Genomic DNA, 22,007 nt, shown 5'->3' with positions numbered 1-22,007 from the left:
CAACGCCTTCGACAGCCCGTATCTTCCTCCTCGCTCCGATTTAAATTTCACCGAGCACTCCGTTAAACTCGAAATATTCTTGCGAACAAAACGAGACTAACTACGTTCGAAACGGACACTTTTTAAAAAACGCTAAATACGACAGCCCGTATCTTCCCGCTCGCCGAGGCTTAAATTTTTCCGACAGCAGAGTCAGACTCGAAATAATTTTATGAACAAAACGATACTAACTACGTTCGAAACAGACACTTTTTAAAAAACGCTAAACACAACGACAACCCGTATCTTTTTGCTCGCCATGAGTTAAATTTTTTCGCCAGCGCCGTCACGCTCGAAATAATTTTATCAACAAAAATAAACTAACTATGTTTGAACCGAACATATTTTAAAAAACACTAAAGACGACGACACCAACAATAACGCATAACACACAGGCCGTTTTTCCTTCTGTCAATAAAACTGCGTTAAATATGAATACGCGGACCGAAATATCCCGCCGCATCGCGCGGGCTGAACCAAACTAGTTATAATTATTTATTACTCCGTATTATTATTGTATTATTGTTGTTATTATTATTATATTATTATTATTGCCTTGTTTTTTTATTAGCGAGGAAACCTCGTATGAACGCGTACATTGACTCCCCATAGAGGGTAAACGTCGGGTGATCAAGTCCCCTAAATGCGAGACCTAGTACCGGATCGATTGCACACAAGACCTTTCGTTCAATAATGCATTGTTAAGATTCGAAGTAATTTGATAGTTTTTTTTAACATTTCATTCAATAAATATGTAAGATTTGTTTAAAAACTTTGTAAGTTATATTTAAAACTTTGCAACATTTGACTATGTTTGGTACAGTTTATATTATTTGATAAGAAAAAGAAAATTAAAAAATAGCTCTTAAAACTATCGTTAAAATGTATAAAAGTTTTATAAACTAATTTTACTTTTTTTTTTACTTATTAATTTTAAAATAACGGTTAATTAATAAAACAATACATTTGTTAATAAATCAAGTTTTTATATAGTTAAGTTCATATGGATTTCTTTTTCTATATAACTACAACTAGTCATCATTGTTAATCTCTTAATAAAGACAAGTGACTCTAAAACGTATGTTGTTTTTTCAACATATGCATGTTAGTTTCAGGGGAGGTCCGGAGGGAAATAAGGTGATTGACTGCTCATGACCCATGATTTTTAGGGGTTTATTTTTTTATATGTACAGACACAATTGAAAATTTGAGAAGCATGAAAACTATGAAAACATAATTAAAGCAGCAAAAATGAAATACAATAGGTCGAAAAACAGCAATCAAATGCCCCATAAAAAAAATCAAAGTCTACTAGCACTCTACCAAGGTTCGGAAGGCCTTTTTTTTATTATTTTTTTAAATATTGTTTTTTTAGAGCCTAAGCGTCTTTTTTTCTCTCTCCTTTTAGGTCTCTAAATTTTCGAGACCGACCCTGGTTAGTCTTGCTTCATATCTCATAAATGTGCTTATCATTGTCGTTTCAAAGAAACCTCATTTATGTATTTTGCGTCGGTGATACAAAACATAGAGGAAAAATTGACATTTGAAAAGATCGAAAAAAATGGTTACGTTATAAATTAAAATATGAAATATGAATGCACTGAATTTTCATAGACAATTAATTTCTCGTGTTGTCAATTTATAGATAGAAAATGATATATATATATATTTTTTTTAAACCTCTAAAAAGAATTATCAACACATTAGGTGTAACATCGACTATTTTTTTTTTTTTTAAATCACAACGGAAGTAAACTTAATATAAACACAACAATAATTACACGAATTACATAAATTCATAACAGTAGATTTAAATCTTAATCATTACAACACTTATGTTACTTAAAACTTCTGAACATTTATTACAAAATCCGACATTAGAGTTAAGTATGTCAAACATGTCTTCACAGTCCGGCTCCCGTAATCCAACATGCATCATACATAATCTGTAAGGGAGGAATGTGAGAAATTAATACGAAGCTAAGTGAATGGAATCTATCTAACAGACTAAGCATAAACATCAATCATGTAACAGCCATAAAAGTATGCTAACGTCTTGATCTAGCATACAAACAACAACAACAACAGCAACAACAACAACAACAACAACAACAACGACGACGACAACAACAACAACAACAACAATACAAGGATCAGCGGCTTGTACGAGTCTACAACCAATAGGTGATCGGCTACGGTCTATCGATAGTCCTTCCTGCTGAATCCACTGCATAACTCTCCCGACGCAACGCATGCATCCTTCTATGCTATATTGCCCAGACAGCAGGACTTGGACCCAACTGAAATGTCCCGTTCATATTGATTATAAACTTTCCATATTAATTGATTTCGTCGCGAAGTTTTGACCTCTATATGAGACGCTTTTCAAAGACTGCATTCATTTTTAAAACAACCATAACCTTTATTTTATCGATAAAGGTTTAAAAAGCATTACGTAGATTATCAAATAATTATAATCTAAAATATACCGTTTACACACGACCATTACATAATGGTTTACAATAAGAATATATTACATCAAAAATAAGTTTCTTGAATGCGGTTTTTACATAATATCATACAAGCATGGACTCCAAATCTTGTCCTTATTTTAGTATGCAACAGCGGAAGCTCTTAATATTCACCTGAGAATAAACATGCTTTAAACGTCAACAAAAATTTTGGTGAGTTATAGGTTTAACCTATATATATCAAATCGTAACAATAGACCACAAGATTTCATATTTCAATACACATCCCATACATAGAGATAAAAATCATTCATATGGTGAACACCTGGTAACCGACATTAACAAGATGCATATATAAGAATATCTCCATCATTCCGGGACACCCTTCGGATATGATATAAATTTCGAAGTACTAAAGCATCCTGTACTTTGGATGGGGTTTGTTAGGCCCAATAGATCTATCTTTAGGATTCGCGTCAATTAGGGTGTATGTTCCTTAATTCTTAGATTACCAGACTTAATAAAAAGGGGCATATTCGATTTCGATAATTCAACCATAGAATGTAGTTTCACGTACTTGTGTCTATTTTGTAAATAATTTATAAAACCTGCATGTATTCTCATCCCAAAAATATTAGATTTTAAAAGTGGGACTATAACTCACTTTCACAGATATTTCCTTCCTCGGAAATAAGACTTGGCCACGGATTAATTCACGAACCTATACAAATATGTACATATATATCAAAGTATGATCAAAATATAATTACAACCATTTTTATTATGTTTTAAAGATTTGAGTGTATTAAGTCAGATGTCCTCGTTAATAACCTACAACTAGTTGTCCACAGTTAGATGTACAGAAATAAATCGATATATATTATCTTGAATCAATCCACGACCCAGTGTATACACGTCTCAGGCTAGATCACAGCTCAAAGTATATATATTTTTGAAATCAACCTCAACCTTGTATAGCTAACTCCAACATTACTGCATATAGAGTGTCTATGGTTGTTTCAAATAGTATATATACATGGGTCGATATGATATGTCAAAACATTTGCATACGTGTCTATGGTATCCCAAGATTACATAATATATTAGAATACATGTATAATACAATATAAGTTAGCTAGGATATGATTTGTATAGAATTGTTACAATATTTCCCGTAACTACAACAATCAAAAAAATATCTAATCTTATTTTACCCATAACTTCTTCGTTTTAAATCCGATTTGAGTGAATCAAATTGCTATGGTTTCATATTGAACTCTATTTTATGAATCTAAAACATAAAAAGTATAGGTTTATAGTCGGAAAAATAAGTTACAAGTCGTTTTTGTAAAGGTAGTCATTTCAGTCGAAAGAACGACGTCTAGATGATCATTTTGGAAAACATACTTCCACTTTGAGTTTAACCATGATTTTTGGATATAGTTTCATGTTCATAAGAAAAATTATTTTCCCAGAAGAACAACTTTTAAATCAAAGTTTATCATAGTTTTTAATTAACTAACCCAAAACAGCCCGCGGTGTTACTACGACGGCGTATATCCGGTTTTACGGTGTTTTTCGTTTTTAAATCATTAAGTTAGCATATCATATAGATATAGAAAATGTGTTTAGTTGATTTTAAAAGTCAAGTTAGAAGGATTAACTTTTGTTTGTGAACAAGTTTAGAATTAACTAAACTATGTTCTAGTGATTACATGTTCAAATCTTCGAATAAGATAGTTTTATATGTATGAATCGAATGATGTTATGAATATCATTACTACATAAAGTTTAGTATCTAAACCTACTTGAAGTGACAAGAAATTATCTAGCTTCAAAGGATCTTGGATGGCTTGAAAGTTCTTGAAGTAGAATCATGACACGAAAACAAGTTCAAGTAAGATTATCACTCGAATTAAGATAGTTATAGTTATAGGAATTGAATCAAAGTTTGTATACGAGTATTACTTTGATTTAGAATGATATCTTACTGTAAACAACAAGGATTTCTTGAGGTTGGATGATCACTTTACAAGATTGGAAGTGAGCTAGTAAACTTGGAAGTATTCTTGAATTTATAAAACTAGAACTTGTAGAATTTATGAAGAACACTTAGAACTTGAAGATGGAACTTAAGAGAGATCAATTAGATGAAGAAAATTGAAGAATGAAAGTGTTTGTAGGTGTTTTTGGTCGTTGGTATATGGATTAGATATAAAGGATATGTAATTTTGTTTTCATGTAAATAAGTCATGAATGATTACTAATATTTTTGTAATTTTATGAGATATTTCATGCTAGTTGCCAAATGATGGTTCCCACATGTGTTAGGTGACTCACATGGGCTGCTAAGAGCTGATCATTGGAGTGTATATACTAATAGTACATACATTTAAAAGCTGTGTATTGTACGAGTACAAATACGGGTGCATACAAGTAGAATTGTTGATGAAACTGAACGAGGATGTAATTGTAAGCATTTTTGTCAAGTAGAAGTATTTTGATAAGTGTCTTGAAGTCTTTCAAAAGTGCATGAATACATATTAAAACACTACATGTATATACATTTTAACTGAGTCGTTAAGTCATCGTTAGTCGTTACATGTAAATGTTGTTTTGAAACCTTTAGGTTAACGATCTTGTTAAATGTTGTTAATCCATTGTTTATTATATCTAAAGAGATGTTAAATTATTACATTATCATGATATTATGATATATTAATATATCTTAGCATGATATATATACAGTTAAATGTTGTTACAACGATAAACGTTACATATATGTCTCGTTTCGAAATTCTTAAGTTAGTAGTCTTGTTTTACATATGTAGTTCATTGTTAACACACTTAATGATATACTTAATTATCATTTTATCATGTTAAACATAGTGTATCAATATCTTAATATGATTCATATGTATTTAGTAAGACGTTGTTATAACGATAATCGTTATATATATCGTTTCGAGTTTCTTAATTCAATAAACTCAATTTTATGTATATAACTCATTGTTAAAATACCTAATGAGATACTTACATATCATAATATCATGTTAACTATATATATAATCATATATATATCATCATATAGTTTTTACAAGTTTTAACGTTCGTGAATCACCGGTCAACTTGGGTGGTCAATTGTCTATATGAAACCTATTTCAATTAATCAAGTCTTAACAAGTTTGATTGCTTAACATGTTGGAAATATTTAATCATGCAAATATAGTTTTCAATTAATATATAATCATGGAAAAGTTCGGGTCACTACAGTACCTACCCGTTAAATAAATTTCGTCCCGAAATTTTAAGCTGTTGAAGGTGTTGACGCATCTTCTGGAAATAGATGCGGGTATTTCTTCTTCATCTGATCTTCACGCTCCTAGGTGAACTCGGGTCCTCTACGAGCATTCCATCGAACCTTAACAATCGGTATCTTGTTTTGCTTAAGTCTCTTAACCTCACGATCCATTATTTCGACGGGTTCTTCAATGAATTGAAGTTTTTCATTGATTTGGATTTCGTCCAACGGAATAGTGAGATATTCTTTAGCAAAACATTTCTTCAAATTCGAGACGTGGAAAGTGTTATGTACAGCCGCGAGTTGTTGAGGTAGCTCCAGTTGGTAAGCTACTGGTCCGACACGAACTATAATCTTGAATGGTCCAATGTACCTTGGATTTAGTTTCCCCTGTTTACCAAATCGAACAACGCCTTTCCAAGGTGAAACCTTAAGCATGACCATTTCTCCAAATTCAAACTCTATATCTTTTCTTTTACTGTCCGCGTAGCTCTTTTGTCAACTCTGGGCGGTTTTCAATCGTTGTTGAATTTGGATGATTTTCTCGATAGTTTCTTGTATTATCTCCGGACCCGTAATCTGTCTATCCCCCACTTCATTCCAAAAAATCGGAGACCTGCATAATCTACCATAAAGTGCCTCAAATGGCGCCATCTCAATACTAGAATGATAACTGTTGTTGTAGGAAAATTCTGCTAACGGTAGGTGTCGATCCCAACTGTTTTGAATCAATAACACATGCTCGTAGCATGTCTTCAAGCGTTTGTATCGTCCTTTCGCTCTGCCCATCAGTTTGTGGATAATAGGCAGTACTCATGTCTAGACAAGTCCCCAATGCTTGTTGCAACGTCTGCCAGAACTTTGAAACAAATCTACCATCCCTATCAGAGATAATAGAGATTGGTATTCCATGTCTGGAGACAACCTCCTTCAAATACAATCGCGCCAACTTCTCCATTTTGTCATCTTCTCTTATTGGCAGGAAGTGTGCTGACTTGGTGAGACTATCAACTATTATCCAAATAGTATCATAACCACTTGCAGTCCTTGGCAATTTAGTAATGAAATTCATGGTAATGTTTTTCCATTTCCATTTCGGGATTTCAGGTTGTTGTAGTAGACCTGATGGTTTCTGATGTTCAGCTTTGACCTTAGAACACGTAAAATATTCTCCTACATATTTAGCAATATCGGCTTTCATAACCGGCCACCAAAAGTGTTTCTTGAGATCTTTATACATCTTCCCCGCTCCGGGATGTATTGAATATCTGGTTTTATGTGCTTCCTTAAGTACTATTTCTCTCACATCTCCAAACATTGGTACCCAAATTCTATCAGCCCTATATCGGGTTCCGTCTTCCCAAATATTAAGATGTTTCTCTGATCCTTTGGGTATCTCATTCTTCAACTTTCCTTCTTTTACAACCCCCTGTTGCGCCTCCTTTATTTGAGTAGTAAGGTTAGTACGAATAATTATATTCATAGCTTTTACCCGTATAGGTTCTCTGTCCTTTCTACTCAAAGCGTCAGCTACCACATTCGCCTTCCCCGGGTGGTATCGAATCTCAAAATCATAATCATTCAACAGTTCAATCCACCTGCGTTGTCTCATATTCAGTTGCTTCTGATTAAATATATGTTGGAGACTTTTGTGGCCGGTATATATAATACTTTTGACCCCATATAAATAATGCCTCCAAGTCTTTAATGCAAAAATAACAGCACCCAATTCAGTCGTATAATTTTACTCGTGAATCTTCAATTGTCTAGACGCATAAGCAATCACCTTCGTTCGTTGCATTAATACACAACCTAGACCTTGCTTTGATGCGTCACAATAAATCACAAAATCATCATTCCCTTCAGGCAATGACAATATAGGTGCCATAGTTAGCTTTTTCTTCAATAACTGAAACGCCTTCTGTTGTTCATCCTTCCATTCAAATTTCTTCCCTTTATGCGTTAATGCAGTCAAGGGTTTTGCTATTTTGGAGAAATCTTGGATGAATCTTCTGTAGTAACCAGCCAATCCTAAAAATTGACGTATATGCTTCGGAGTTTTTGGGGTTTCCCACTTTACAATAGTTTCGATCTTTGCCGGGTCCACCTGGATACCTTCTTTGTTCACTATCTGACCGAGGAATTGAACTTCTTCCAACCAAAATGCACACTTTGAAAACTTAGCGTACAGTTTTTCTTTCCTCAATACTTTTAGCATTTTTCTCAAATGTTCTTCGTGCTCTTGATCATTCTTTGAGTAAATAAGTATGTCATCGATGAAAACAATGACAAACTTGTCAAGATATGGCCCACACACTCAGTTCATAAGGTCCATGAACACAGCTGGTGCGTTAGTCAATCCAAACGGCATAACCATAAACTCGTATTGACCATAACGCGTCCTAAAAGCAGTTTTTGGAATATCATCCTCCTTTACTCGCATTTGATGATATCCAGAACGTAAATCGATTTTCGAATAAACCGACGAGCCTTATAGTTGATCAAATAAGTCGTCAATTCTCGGCAGTGGATAACGGTTTTTGATGGTAAGTTTATTCAACTCTCTGTAGTCAATACACAACCTAAATGTACCATCCTTCTTCTTGACAAACAAAACAGGAGCTCCCCACGGTGATGTGCTTGGTCGAATGAAACCACGTTCTAATAGTTCTTGCAGTTGGCTTTGCAGTTCTTTCATCTCGCTGGGTGCGAGTCTGTAAGGAGCACGAGCTATTGGTGCAGCTCCTGGTACAAGATCTATTTGAAATTCAACGAATCGATGTGGAGGTAGTCCCGGTAATTCTTTCGAAAATACATCGGGATATTCTTTTGTGACGGGAACATCATTGATGCTCTTTTCTTCAGTTTGTACTTTCTCGACGTGTGCTAGAACAGCATAACAACCTTTTCTTATTAGTTTTTGTGCCTTCAAATTACTAATAAGATGTAGCTTCGTGTTGCCATTTTCTCCGTACACCATTAAGGGTTCTCCTTCTTCTCGTACAATGCGAATTGCATTTTTGTAACATACGATCTCTGCTTTCATCTCCTTCAGCCAGTCCATGCCAACTATTACATCAAAACTCCCTAACTCTACTGGTATCAAATCAATCTTAAATATTTCGCTACCCAGTTTAATTTCTCGATTCCGGCATATATAATCTCCTGAAATTAATTTACCGTTTGCTAATTCGAGTAAAAAATTTACTATCCAACGGCGTCAATGGGCAACTTAATTTAGCACAAAATTCTCTACTCATATAACTTCTATCCGCACCCGAATCAAATAAAACATAAGCAGATTTATCATCAATAAGAAACGTACCCGTAACAAGCTCCGGGTCTTCCTGTGCTTCTGCCGCATTAATATTAAAAACTCTTCCACGGCCCTGCCCATTAGTATTCCCCTGATTCGGGTAATTTCTAATAATGTGGCCCAGTTTTCCACATTTATAACAAACTATATTGGCATAACTTGCTCCGACACTACTTGCTCCGCCATTACTCGTTCCGACACCATTTGTTCCTTTCGTTCTATTAACCCCTAGTCCGTAGACCTCACACTTCTCCGTGCTATGACCATTTCTTTTACACTTGTTGCAAAATTTGGTGCAGAACCCCGAGTGATACTTTTCACACCTTTGGCATAGCTGCTTCTGATTGTTGTTGTTGTTGCGATTGTTATTGTTGTTGGGATGATTGTTGTAGTTGTTGTGCCATTTGTTGTAGTTGCGATTGATGTTGCGATTGTTGGGATAGTTATTGTTGTATTGGTGACTCTTATCACCGTTTTCCTCCCACTTTCTTTTGACTAGCTTCACGTTGGCCTCTTCGGCTGCCTGTTCTTTAATTCTTCCCTCAATCTGGTTCACTAGTTTGTGAGCCATTCTACATGCCTTTTGTATGGAGGCAGGCTCGTGTGAACTTATATCTTCTTGGATTCTCTCCGGTAACCCTTTCACAAACGCGTCGATCTTCTCTTCCTCATCTTCGAACGCTCTCAGACACAATAGGCACAATTCTGTGAATCGCCTTTCGTACGAAGTAATATCGAATTCTTGTGTTCGTAACCCTCTAAGTTCTGACTTGAGCTTATTGACCTCGGTTCTGGGACGGTACTTCTCGTTCATCAAGTGCTTGAATGCTGACCACGGTAGCGCGTAAGCATCATCTTATCCCACTTGCTCTAGATAGGTATTCCACCATGTTAACGCAATACCTGTGAAGGTATGCGTAGCGTGCTTCACTTTGTCTCCTTCAGTACACTTACTTATGGCAAACACCGATTCGACTTTCTCGGTCCACTGTTTCAATCCAATTGGTCCTTCGGTTCCATCAAATTCCAAAGGTTTGCAGGCAGTGAATTCTTTGTAGGAGCATCCTACACGATTTCTTGCGCCGTTAGCTGCATTGTTAGATTCAGAGTTATTGTTGGTATGTAGCGCAGCCTGTACTGCGGCTATGTTTACAGCAAGAAAGGTACGAAATTCCTCTTCGCTCATATTCATGGTGTGTCGAGTAGTCGGTGCCATTTTCTTCAAAATAGCCAACTGAATCGAGTTAATCGTACAAAATATTAAGAGTAGTCAATAGTATTTCGTAGCATAATATGAACTCATTTATAAAAGCTTTTTCTTCATATTAGCGTTTTATAAGTTTAAATTCGGGTACTACCTACCCGTTAAGTTCATACTTAGTAGCTAATATACAATTCAACTACTACAATTCCATATGAAAAACTGATTATAATAATATATCACATACAAATATTCTTCAAACTTACAACTTCGCTATATTACATATAACATGAAATATAGTACACTATGATACAGGGCAGTTTTGAAGATAAATCTACTTAATACGTAAGTTGTTCAGTAAAGGAAATAAAGACACGTAATTCGTAAGTCCAGAAACAAGTCATGCATTTTGGTTTTACTAAGACGACTTCCCATCCTTGATCTTGTGAAAAATAACCGTTATGACCATTGGCTAGGCAGCATGTTGTAATGTCGTTAAAAGGACGATGGTTTTGTAATGTCCAACAGCCCCGTAATAATCTAAAAACCTTGTTTCTCACCCCAACTACTGAATCCGTCACTTGTGGGAAAGTTTTATTTAAAAGCTGCAATCCGATGTTCTTTTTCTCACTTAGGTAAGAAGCGAACATCACTAACCCGTAAGTATAAAATGCTTCTTTATGTTGCATGTTAGAAGCTCTTTCTAATTCACGAAATCCTATGTTGGGATATGTTGAGTCAAAATAGGTTCTTAACCCGTAGCGTAAAATTACATTTGGGTTCCCCGCATTTAACGCTTTAAAGAAAACACGACGTAACTTAAAGTCTCCCCAATGTGATATACCCCACCTATCAAAGGAAAGCCTTTTATAAACTAAGGCATTTCTGGAAAGTCTTTCAAATGTTTGACAAGTTAATTTCGCCATAACTAAATGTGCTGATGAATTCTGACCGACTCTAGACAAGATTTCCTCAATCATATCCTCTGGTAGGTCTTCTAAAATATTCGGTTGTCTACCTTAACGTCCATTTTGTTTTTATACTGTAAAATAGACAAGGATTAGATTCGTAATAACAAACAATACAAGCAATTTCTACATAGAACATAAAAGTACAAGCACACTACAATACATTTATTACACAACATGCTCACACCCCTCTAATCTGAATCACTGGTTTCTTCTTCTTCGAACTTGGTTCTTTTTCCTAATTTTCTAGGGATATATGATGTTCCTCTAATATGAGCCGTCGTTTTCCACATTGGTTTAGAAAAACCTGGTGGTTTAGAGGTTCCCAGGTTATTGTCACGATATTGAAAATACGGGTGTTGACATTACATATAAAGTTCATCGGGGTCGGAATCAGATTTCTCTATTTTGATGCCTTTTCTGAAAGGATCCGTTCATATACATTATAAACGATTCATAATATTTGATTACATCGTGAGGTATTTAACCTCTATATGATACGTTTTACAAACATTGCATTCGTTTTTAAAAGACAAACTTTCTTTACATCAAAAATTGACGGCATGCATACCATTTCATATTACATCCAACTATAATTGACTTAATATTAATCTTGATGAACTCAACGACTCGAATGCAACGTCTTTGAAAGTATGTCATGAATGACTCCAAGTAATATCCTTAAAATGAGCTAATGCACAGCGGAAGATTTCTTTAATACCTGAGAATAAACATGCTTTAAAGTGTCAACCAAAAGGTTAGTGAGTTCATTAGTTTATCATAATCAGTCATTTCCGTAATAGTAATAGACCACAAGATTTCAGTTTCTATAAATATCCGTACACTCGCAAGTGTATAAAAGTATTCTATAAGTTGTAGGCACCCGGTAACAAGCCTTAACGTTCATGTTTTACCCTCTGAAGTACACCAGATCAGATGTGTTTAAAATAACCTCGAAGTACTATAGCATCCCATTGTCAGGATGGGGTTTGTCAGGCCCAATAGATCTATCTTTAGGATTCGCGCCTACCATACATACACAAGTAGTTTAATGTTACCAAGCTAAGGGTATATTTCTGGTTTAAACCCACATAGAATTAGTTTTAGTACTTGTGCCTACTTCGTAAACCATTTATAAAACAGCGCATGTATTCTCAGCCCAAAAATATATATTGCAAAAGCAATTAAAAAGGGAGCAAATGAAACTCACAATACTGTATTTCGTAGCAATTATGTATATGACGGCACTGAACAAGTGCAGGGTTTGTCTCGAATTCACGAACCTATATTAAGTATATATATTTATATGTTGGTCAATATCTGTCTAACAATTTAGGTCAAGTCGTAGTGTATCACAATCCTAATGCTCGAGACCGACATGAAAAGTCAACAAAAGTCAACTCAACCCAAAATGACTTCCAAAATCTATACATGTTTATTATATAACTTATATATAGTCGTTTTATATATTTAAATATATTTATCAGATCTTATTTAAATATATACTTGTCTCTCGATTCGAGGTTAGGGAGTCTGGACTCCGATGTTATGCCGGAAGAATTTGGGTACCTTATTATGGAGATCTACGGAACCTTATACTTGATGAAGCACACAAATCGAGATATTCGATTCACCCCGGTGCGGGCAAAATGTACCACGACCTTAAGGAACAGTATTGGTGGCCGAATCTTAAGAAGGACGTTGCAACTTATGTTGGGAAGTGTTTGACTTGTTCGAAAGTTAAGGCCGAACATCAGAGACCTTCTGGGTTACTTCAACAGCCAGAAATCCCACAATGGAAGTGGGAACGGATAACAATGGATTTCATCACCAAGCTACCAAAGACGGTGGGCGGATACGATACTATTTGGGTTATTGTTGACCGCCTTACCAAATCTGCACACTTCTTAGCGATGAAGGAGACAAATACAATGGAGAGACTTGCCCAATTATACATCAAAGAGGTTGTATCTCGTCATGGTGTACCTTTATCAATCATCTCAGATCGTGATCCCCGTTTTGCTTCTAGATTCTGGCGTTCTTTGCAAGAAGCCATGGGAACCCGTCTCGACATGAGTACTGCTTATCATCCACAGACCGACGGGCAAAGTGAATGAACAATTCAGACCTTGGAAGACATGTTGCGTGCATGTGTCATCGATTTCGGAAAGGCCTGGGAAAGGCATTTGCCACTCGCCGAATTTTCTTACAACAACAGTTATCACTCGATCATTAATGCCGCACCTTTTGAAGCATTGTATGGCCATAAGTGCCGATCTCCTATTTGTTGGGCCGAAGTAGGCGAGAAGCAAATCACCGGACCCGAGGTAGTCCATGAAACGACGGAGAAGATTGCTCAGATTCAAGCTAGACTTAAGACTGCCCGTGATCGCCAAAAGAGTTATGCTGATCTTAAACGTAAAGACTTTGAATTCAACGTTGGTGATCGTGTAATGTTGAAGGTTGCACCTTGGAAGGGTGTGATTCGCTTTGGAAAACGTGGAAAGTTAAACCCACGATACATTGGTCCTTTTGAAATCTTGGAACGTGTTGGACCCGTTGCATACCGTTTGGATCTACCAGCACAATTGAGCTCAGTTCATCCTACCTTCCACGTGTCAAACTTGAAGAAGTGTCTTGCTGCACCTGAACTTATCATACCACTTGAGGAACTTACGATTGACGACAAACTCCACTTCATGGAAGAGCCTGTTGAAATTATGGATCGCGAAATCAAAACATTGAAATGTAACAAGATTCCGATCGTCCGAGTACGATGGAATGCCAAACGAGGACCTGAGTTTACTTGGGAGCGAGAGGATCAAATGATGCGGAAGTATCCTCACCTTTTCCCGACTCCTCCATCTACCTCAGCTTAAAATTTCGGGATGAAATGTTCTTTAACAGGTGGGTAGTGTAACGACCCTGGATTTTTCCAACGTTTATTTATTAATAATTGTTATTATTAATACGTGTGATTAAACGAATGTATGTTATTACATTTACTTGTTGCCATGATTAACCGTACTTGACTTTAATTGCCCGAAACGTCTTTGTGACACCCGAAACTTACACGAATAATATTTTCAGATATTATTTACATTCATGATTGATTTTATTAATCATTTTAATTAACTATGGTGATTAGTTAGTTACTTGGGCTTTTAATGGGATTAAATTGTTAATACTTGAACTTGGACTTGTTTAATGATAATGGACTCATGAATATGAACTTATAAGCCCACCCTACTTCTTAATTGGACTAGTTAGCCCATGTCCTACACTTTTAAGTATCAATTAGATGGAAACTAGTTAGTTTTATACACTTGGAATCTAGTTAACCCATAATCCCCATGCAAACACATCTTATATCCACCTTTTATGACTTTTACATGCTAGTAACCATTAAACTCTTCCCTTCCCCCCTTTGGAGCTGCAGGCCATGGACTTAGTAGGCCTTGGAGGGAGTTTTGTGGTTCATTTTTGTATTTCTTCTTCACTTGTATCCTCTCACAAAAACACACACTTAATTCCTCTCAACTTTCCTCTCCTTTTTCTCTCTAAATTGTAAGTAGCAAGAACTTATTCCTCTTCCTTTTCTTTGGCCAAAACCGTGGCCTAACACCACTCTCTCATCATCATCATCATTGTTTGTTTTAATCACTTGATCTTGGTTGTTGTTTAGTTACATGTATTTGTTAGTTAATTACTTACTAATTACAAGAATCAAACTTACTAGTTTCATTCTTCTTTTATCTTGTAATTACAAGAACACTCAAGAACATAAACTTACTAGTTTATGATTCTACCTTACTTGTTTTAAAAGATTTAGAGTTCATGTGTTGCAAATCATACTTGTAAGTCATGTTAGTAAACTTTAAAGTTTACTCTCTTAAAGATCAAACTTTGGTTTGAATCTTTAAAGTATGAACAACAATGAACTAGTTACTTACTTATTTAGTTTATTACTTCATTTCTTGTACATTTAAATTCATGTTTGTTGTTAAATGGTCAAGTATTACAAGTTAGTCTTGATCTCATATCTCTTGGAACTAAAAGTTAACTTAAAAGTTCAAGAACATGTAAGTAAGTTTTCTTTAAATATAACTTTGTATACTTATGCTTGATCTAGACTTTTGAGTCTTGGATCTTCAAGATCAAACTAAGAACTATGTTCTACAACTTAAGATCTTGATTTCATAAGTTCACTTTCAAGTTTGTAACTTATTATTAGTTTTAAAGTTCATGTATGTGTTAGATCTAAGACTTTGATGTAACTTTGGTTCATCAAAACACTTGCAACACTTAAGTGAGTTGTGCTTCATGTCTTAGACTTACACAAGGGTTATGATGGTCAAAACTTGGTAAAGATGATGTAAACATATCATTGAGTTGTACACTTGAAGCTATAGGCATCAAGGATGAGAACCATGATGAACATCAAGCACCAAACCCACCGGAACCCACTATTTTTCTGTTTCCTGTCCTCTGCTTACTGTTTTGCTATTTCTGTAAAAGAACAGTACACCTGGGCTACTGTAACGTTAATTTTAAGTTAGCTCAGTTCGTGTAGTTAACTTTTCATATAGGACTTGTATTAATCCGAGTTACGGTTTAGGATTTATGACCCTCCGATCGTCACTATGTCCTTTAACGTTGTGCAGAAATTTCTGACCTACTCGCACTTAGACCGTCGCCACGGTCAAACGAAGACGAGTTTGCTTCTGTAAATTTTACCACACTTAAAGGACTCATAGACGGAGCCATGGCCACTGGTCTCACCTTATTTCAATAGGTATAGAGGCCGTGGTGACTGATCGAAGTCAGCCTTTATTTTAAACTACTTTCATAAACGAAACTTACTTTACGCCTTTTGTTTGGTGATGAATGATGATGACCCTTAAGACCTTATTTACATACTTTTAAACCTTTTCATACGATTTACTGACTTAGTACTATTTTGACTTAGGTTGAGGACCTGTTTGGACAACCTTCATTACTTGCTTACTTTCCGAGTCATATTTTACCGCTACTTAATCATTGTGAGTTATAGCATTCCCTTTTTACTTTAACTTATTTTGGGAACTGAGAATACATGCGCATTTTATGTTTTACATATTAGGCACGAGTACTTAAACTTATATATGTGTGGGTTATACAACGGCATAAACATTCCCTTTAGCTCGGTAACGTTTAATCATTGGTTTTTGAACCGTGAACGCGAATCTTAGATATGGATCCATAGGGTTTGACATCCCCACTCGGGCTAGTCGCGCTAGCATTTAACGAGTGTTTAATACTTCGTAGACATACGCACTTGCTAAGTGTACTTTCAGGGGGTATAAACGTTAAGTTAGTTACCAAGTGCCCACGGTTAACATATACTTTATCATACTGTTTTGAAACGCTCTTTGTAGCACTGAAATCTCGTGGCCTACCTTACATACTGTTATACTTAAACTATAGCTCACCAACCTTTGTGTTGATGTTTTTAAGCATGTTTTTCTCAGGTGCTTAAGGTTATTTGCTTCCGCTGTCGTGCTAGTCTTGCCGTAGACACCCGCTGCTCTAGTGTTATCACTGCATGAACTGTTTAACTGCATTCAAACTTTAATACATTTGAACTATGTTTTGTAACGACCTAAGGGTCACATATATTTATTCATGCTTGCTATTCGTAGAAGCATACTGTTGGTGTAAAATAATTGACGTCAGTTATGACGTTATCTTTTTATCGTGAATGCAACTTCTTTTATTACAGCATGTAGTACTTAACCTTGTAATGATCCTGTTGTTGATGATTCGTACATGATGGTTTTGTATGGGGCATCACACTTTTTGAGATTCAACATTACAAATTCTGCTTATCGTGTCGGAAACATATAAAGGTTAAGTTTAAATTTGGTCGGAAATTTCCGGGTCGTCACATTTTCCCTTATTATTTTCTTTTGCCTCATTAAATTGGGTCGGGGTAATTTCTATAACATCATCAGGATCCGATTCATCAGAAAATTGGTAATTTTCCCAATATTTTGCTTCCTTAGCGGAAACACCATTGACCATTATTAACTTTGATCCATTGGTTGAGGATTTTCTTTTATTTGACCGGTTTTCTGTGGTTCCTACTATTCCCCCCTCCGGAACCTCTTCTTCTTCCGGTTCCTCTTCTTCTGGTTCCTCTTCTTCCGTTTCCTCTTCTTCCGGTTCCGTTTCCTCTTCTTCCGGTTCTTCGGGAACTTGTGAATCTTGCCAATATATATTCGACTCTACGTTATTATTAGGTGAGTCAATGGGATTTGTGCTAGAGGTAGAAATCTATCACACAATATCAAACATGTTAAGATATTAATATATCACATAATATTTATGAAATGTCCCGTTCTTATTGATTAAAAATGTTCCATATTAATTGATTTCGTTGCGAGGTTTTGACCTCTATATGAGACGTTTTTCAAAGACTGCATTCATTTTTAAAACAAACCATAACCTTTATTTCATAAATAAAGGTTTAAAAAGCTTTACGTAGATTATCAAATAATGATAATCTAAAATATCCTGTTTACACACGACCATTACATAATGGTTTACAATACAAATATGTTACATCGAAATCAGTTTCTTGAATGCAGTTTTTACACAATATCATACAAACATGGACTCCAAATCTTGTCCTTATTTTAGTATGCAACAGCGGAAGCTCTTAATATTCACCTGAGAATAAACATGCTTTAAACGTCAACAAAAATGTTGGTGAGTTATAGGTTTAACCTATATATATCAAATCGTAACAATAGACCACAAGATTTCATATTTCAATACACATCCCATACATAGAGATAAAAATCATTCATATGGTGAACACCTGGTAACCGACATTAACAAGATGCATATATAAGAATATACCCATCATTCCGGGACACCCTTCGGATATGATATAAATTTCGAAGTACTAAAGCATCCGGTACTTTGGATGGGGCTTGTTAGGCCCAATAGATCTATCTTTAGGATTCTTGTCAATTAGGGTGTCTGTTCCCTAATTCTTAGATTACCAGACTTAATAAAAAGGGGCATATTCGATTTCGATAATTCAACCATAGAATGTAGTTTCACGTACTTGTGTCTATTTTGTAAATCATTTATAAAACCTGCATGTATTCTCATCCCAAAAATATTAGATTTTAAAAGTGGGACTATAACTCACTTTCACAGATTTTTACTTCGTCGGGAAGTAAGACTTGGCCACTGGTTGATTCACGAATCTATAACAATATATACATATATATCAAAGTATGTTCAAAATATATTTACAACACTTTTAATATATTTTGATGTTTTAAGTTTATTAAGTCAGCTGTCCTCGTTAGTAACCTACAACTAATTGTCCACAGTTAGATGTACAGAAATAAATTGATAAATATTATCTTGAATGAATCCACGACCCAGTGTATACGTATCTCAGTATTGATCACAACTCAAACTATATATATTTTGGAATCAACCTCAACCCTGTATAGCTAACTCCAACATTCACATATAGAGTGTCTATGGTTGTTCCGAAATATATATGGATGTGTCGACATGATAGGTCGAAACATTGTATACGTGTCTATGGTATCTCAAGATTACATAATATACAATACAAGTTGATTAAGTTATGGTTGGAATAGATTTGTTACCAATTTTCACGTAGCTAAAATGAGAAAAATTATCCAATCTTGTTTTACCCATAACTTCTTCATTTTAAATCCGTTTTGAGTGAATCAAATTGCTATGGTTTCATATTGAACTCTATTTTATGAATCTAAACAGAAAAAGTATAGGTTTATAGTCGGAAAAATAAGTTACAAGTCGTTTTTGTAAAGGTAGTCATTTCAGTCGAAAGAACGACGTCTAGATGACCATTTTAGAAAACATACTTCCACTTTGAGTTTAACCATAATTTTTGGATATAGTTTCATGTTCATAATAAAAATCATTTTCTCAGAATAACAACTTTTAAATCAAAGTTTATCATAGTTTTTAATTAACTAACCCAAAACAGCCCGCGGTGTTACTACGACGGCGTAAATCCGGTTTTACGGTGTTTTTCATGTTTCCAGGTTTTAAATCATTAAGTTAGCATATCATATAGATATAGAACATGTGTTTAGTTGATTTTAAAAGTCAAGTTAGAAGGATTAACTTTTGTTTGCGAACAAGTTTAGAATTAACTAAACTATGTTCTAGTGATTACGAGTTTAAACCTTCGAATAAGATAGTTTTATATATATGAATCGAATGATGTTATGAAAATCATTACTACCTGAAGTTTAGTAGTAAACCTACTGGAAGTGACAAGAAATGATCTAGCTTCAAAGGATCTTGGATGGCTTGAAAGTTCTTGAAGTAGGATCATGACACAAAAACAAGTTCAAGTAAGATTTTTACTCGAATTAAGATAGTTTATAGTTATAGAAATTGAATCAAAGTTTGAATATGAATATTACCTTGAATAAGAAAGATAACCTACTATATATAACAAAGGTTTCTTGATCTTAGATGATTACTTGGAATGGATTAGAAAGCTTGGAAGTAAATTAGTAAACTTGAAGGGATTTTTGAAGTGTTCTTGAAGTGTTCTTCCTATGATGATTATAGCTTGATTCTTGAAGTGATTTTTGATGAAGATGATGATTAACTACTAGAAAAATACGTTTATAATAGTGTGTGTGTGTTGAGAGAGAATTAGAAAGAGAATTGGAAGTGAAATGGAGTGAATGATGAGTGGTAATTGGTGAGTGGTGAGTGGGGTTAAAAGGAGTTCTAGTTAGTTGACTAGCTCATGGTAGAAGTTAAAATTGATTAGTCATACATGACATAATCAAGAGTGGAATCCCATGCTAGTTCCTATTGGTATATACCCATAGTAAGTACGTTTTGAAGCTGTGTATAATACGGGTAAGAATACGACTAGAATTCTTGATGAAAGAAAAGAATGGGAAAGTAACTGTAACCATTTTCGTTAAGTATGAGTGTTTTGATATATGTCTTGAAGTCTTCCAAAAGTATTTTAATACATCTAAATACACTACATGTATATACATTTTAACTGAGTCGTTAAGTCATCGTTAGTCGTTATATGTAAGTGTTGTTTTGAAATCTTTAAGTTAACGATCTCAATTAATGTTGTTAACCCATTGTTTATAATATCTAATGAGATGTTAAATTATTATATTATCATGATATTATGATATATTAATATATCTTAATATGATATATATACATTTAAATGTCGTTACAACGATAATCGTTACATATATGTCTCGTTTCGAAATCCTTAAGTTAGTAGTCTTGTTTATATGTATATAACTCATTGTTAATATACTTATGGAGATACTTACTTATCATAATCTCATGTTAACCATATGTATATCCATATATATATCGTCATGTCGTTTTTACAAGTTTTAACGTTCGTGAACCGCCGGTCAACTTGGGTGGTCAATTGTCTATATGAAACATATTTCAATTAATCAAGTCTTAACAAGTTTGATTGCTTAACATGTTGGAAAAATTTAATAATGTAAATATCAATCTCAATTAATATATATAAACATGGAAAATTTCGGGTCACTACAGTACCTACCCGTTAAATAAATTTCGTCCCGAAATTTTAAGCTGTTGAAGGTGTTGACGAATCTTCTGGAAATAGATGCGGGTATTTCTTCTTCATCTGATCTTCACGCTCCCAGGTGAACTCGGGTCCTCTACGAGCATTCCATCGAACCTTAACAATTTGTATCTTGTTTTGCTTAAGTCTTTTAACCTCACGATCCATTATTTCGACGGGTTCTTCGATGAATTGGAGTTTTTCGTTGATTTGGATTTCATCTAATGGAATAGTGAGATCTTCTTTAGCAAAACATTTCTTCAAATTCGAGACGTGGAAAGTGTTATGTACAGCCGCGAGTTGTTGAGGTAACTCAAGTCGGTAAGCTACTGGTCCGACACGATCAATAATCTTGAATGGTCCAATATACCTTGGATTTAATTTCCCTCGTTTACCAAATCGAACAACGCCTTTCCAAGGTGCAACTTTAAGCATGACAATCTCTCCAATTTCAAATTCTATATCTTTTCTTTTGATGTCAGCGTAGCTCTTTTGTCGACTTTGGGCGGTTTTCAACCGTTGTTGAATTTGGATGATCTTCTCGGTAGTTTCTTGTATAATCTCCGGACCCGTAATCTGTCTATCCCCCACTTCACTCCAACAAATCAGAGACCTGCACTTTCTACCATAAAGTGCTTCAAACGGCGCCATTTCAATGCTTGAATGGTAGCTGTTGTTGTAGGAAAATTCTGCTAACGGTAGATGTCGATCCCAACTGTTTCCGAAATCAATAACACATGCTCGTAGCATGTCTTCAAGCATTTGTATCATCCTTTCGCTCTGCCCATCAGTTTGTGGATGATAGGCAGTACTCATGTCTAGACGAGTTCCTAATGCTTGCTGTAATGTCTGCCAGAATCTTGAAATAAATCTGCCATCCCTATCAGAGATAATAGAGATTGGTATTCCATGTCTGGAGACGACTTCCTTCAAATACAGTCGTGCTAACTTCTCCATCTTGTCATCTTCTCTTATTGGCAGGAAGTGTGCTGATTTGGTGAGACGATCAACTATTACCCAAATAGTATCAAAACCACTTGCAGTCCTTGGCAATTTAGTGAT

Source organism: Rutidosis leptorrhynchoides, chromosome 8 (genome assembly GCF_046630445.1).
Source record: "Rutidosis leptorrhynchoides isolate AG116_Rl617_1_P2 chromosome 8, CSIRO_AGI_Rlap_v1, whole genome shotgun sequence".
Classification (NCBI taxonomy): domain Eukaryota; kingdom Viridiplantae; phylum Streptophyta; class Magnoliopsida; order Asterales; family Asteraceae; genus Rutidosis; species Rutidosis leptorrhynchoides.
The sequence above is the reverse complement of the archived record's forward strand: the minus strand, read 5'-3'. Positions refer to the sequence as shown.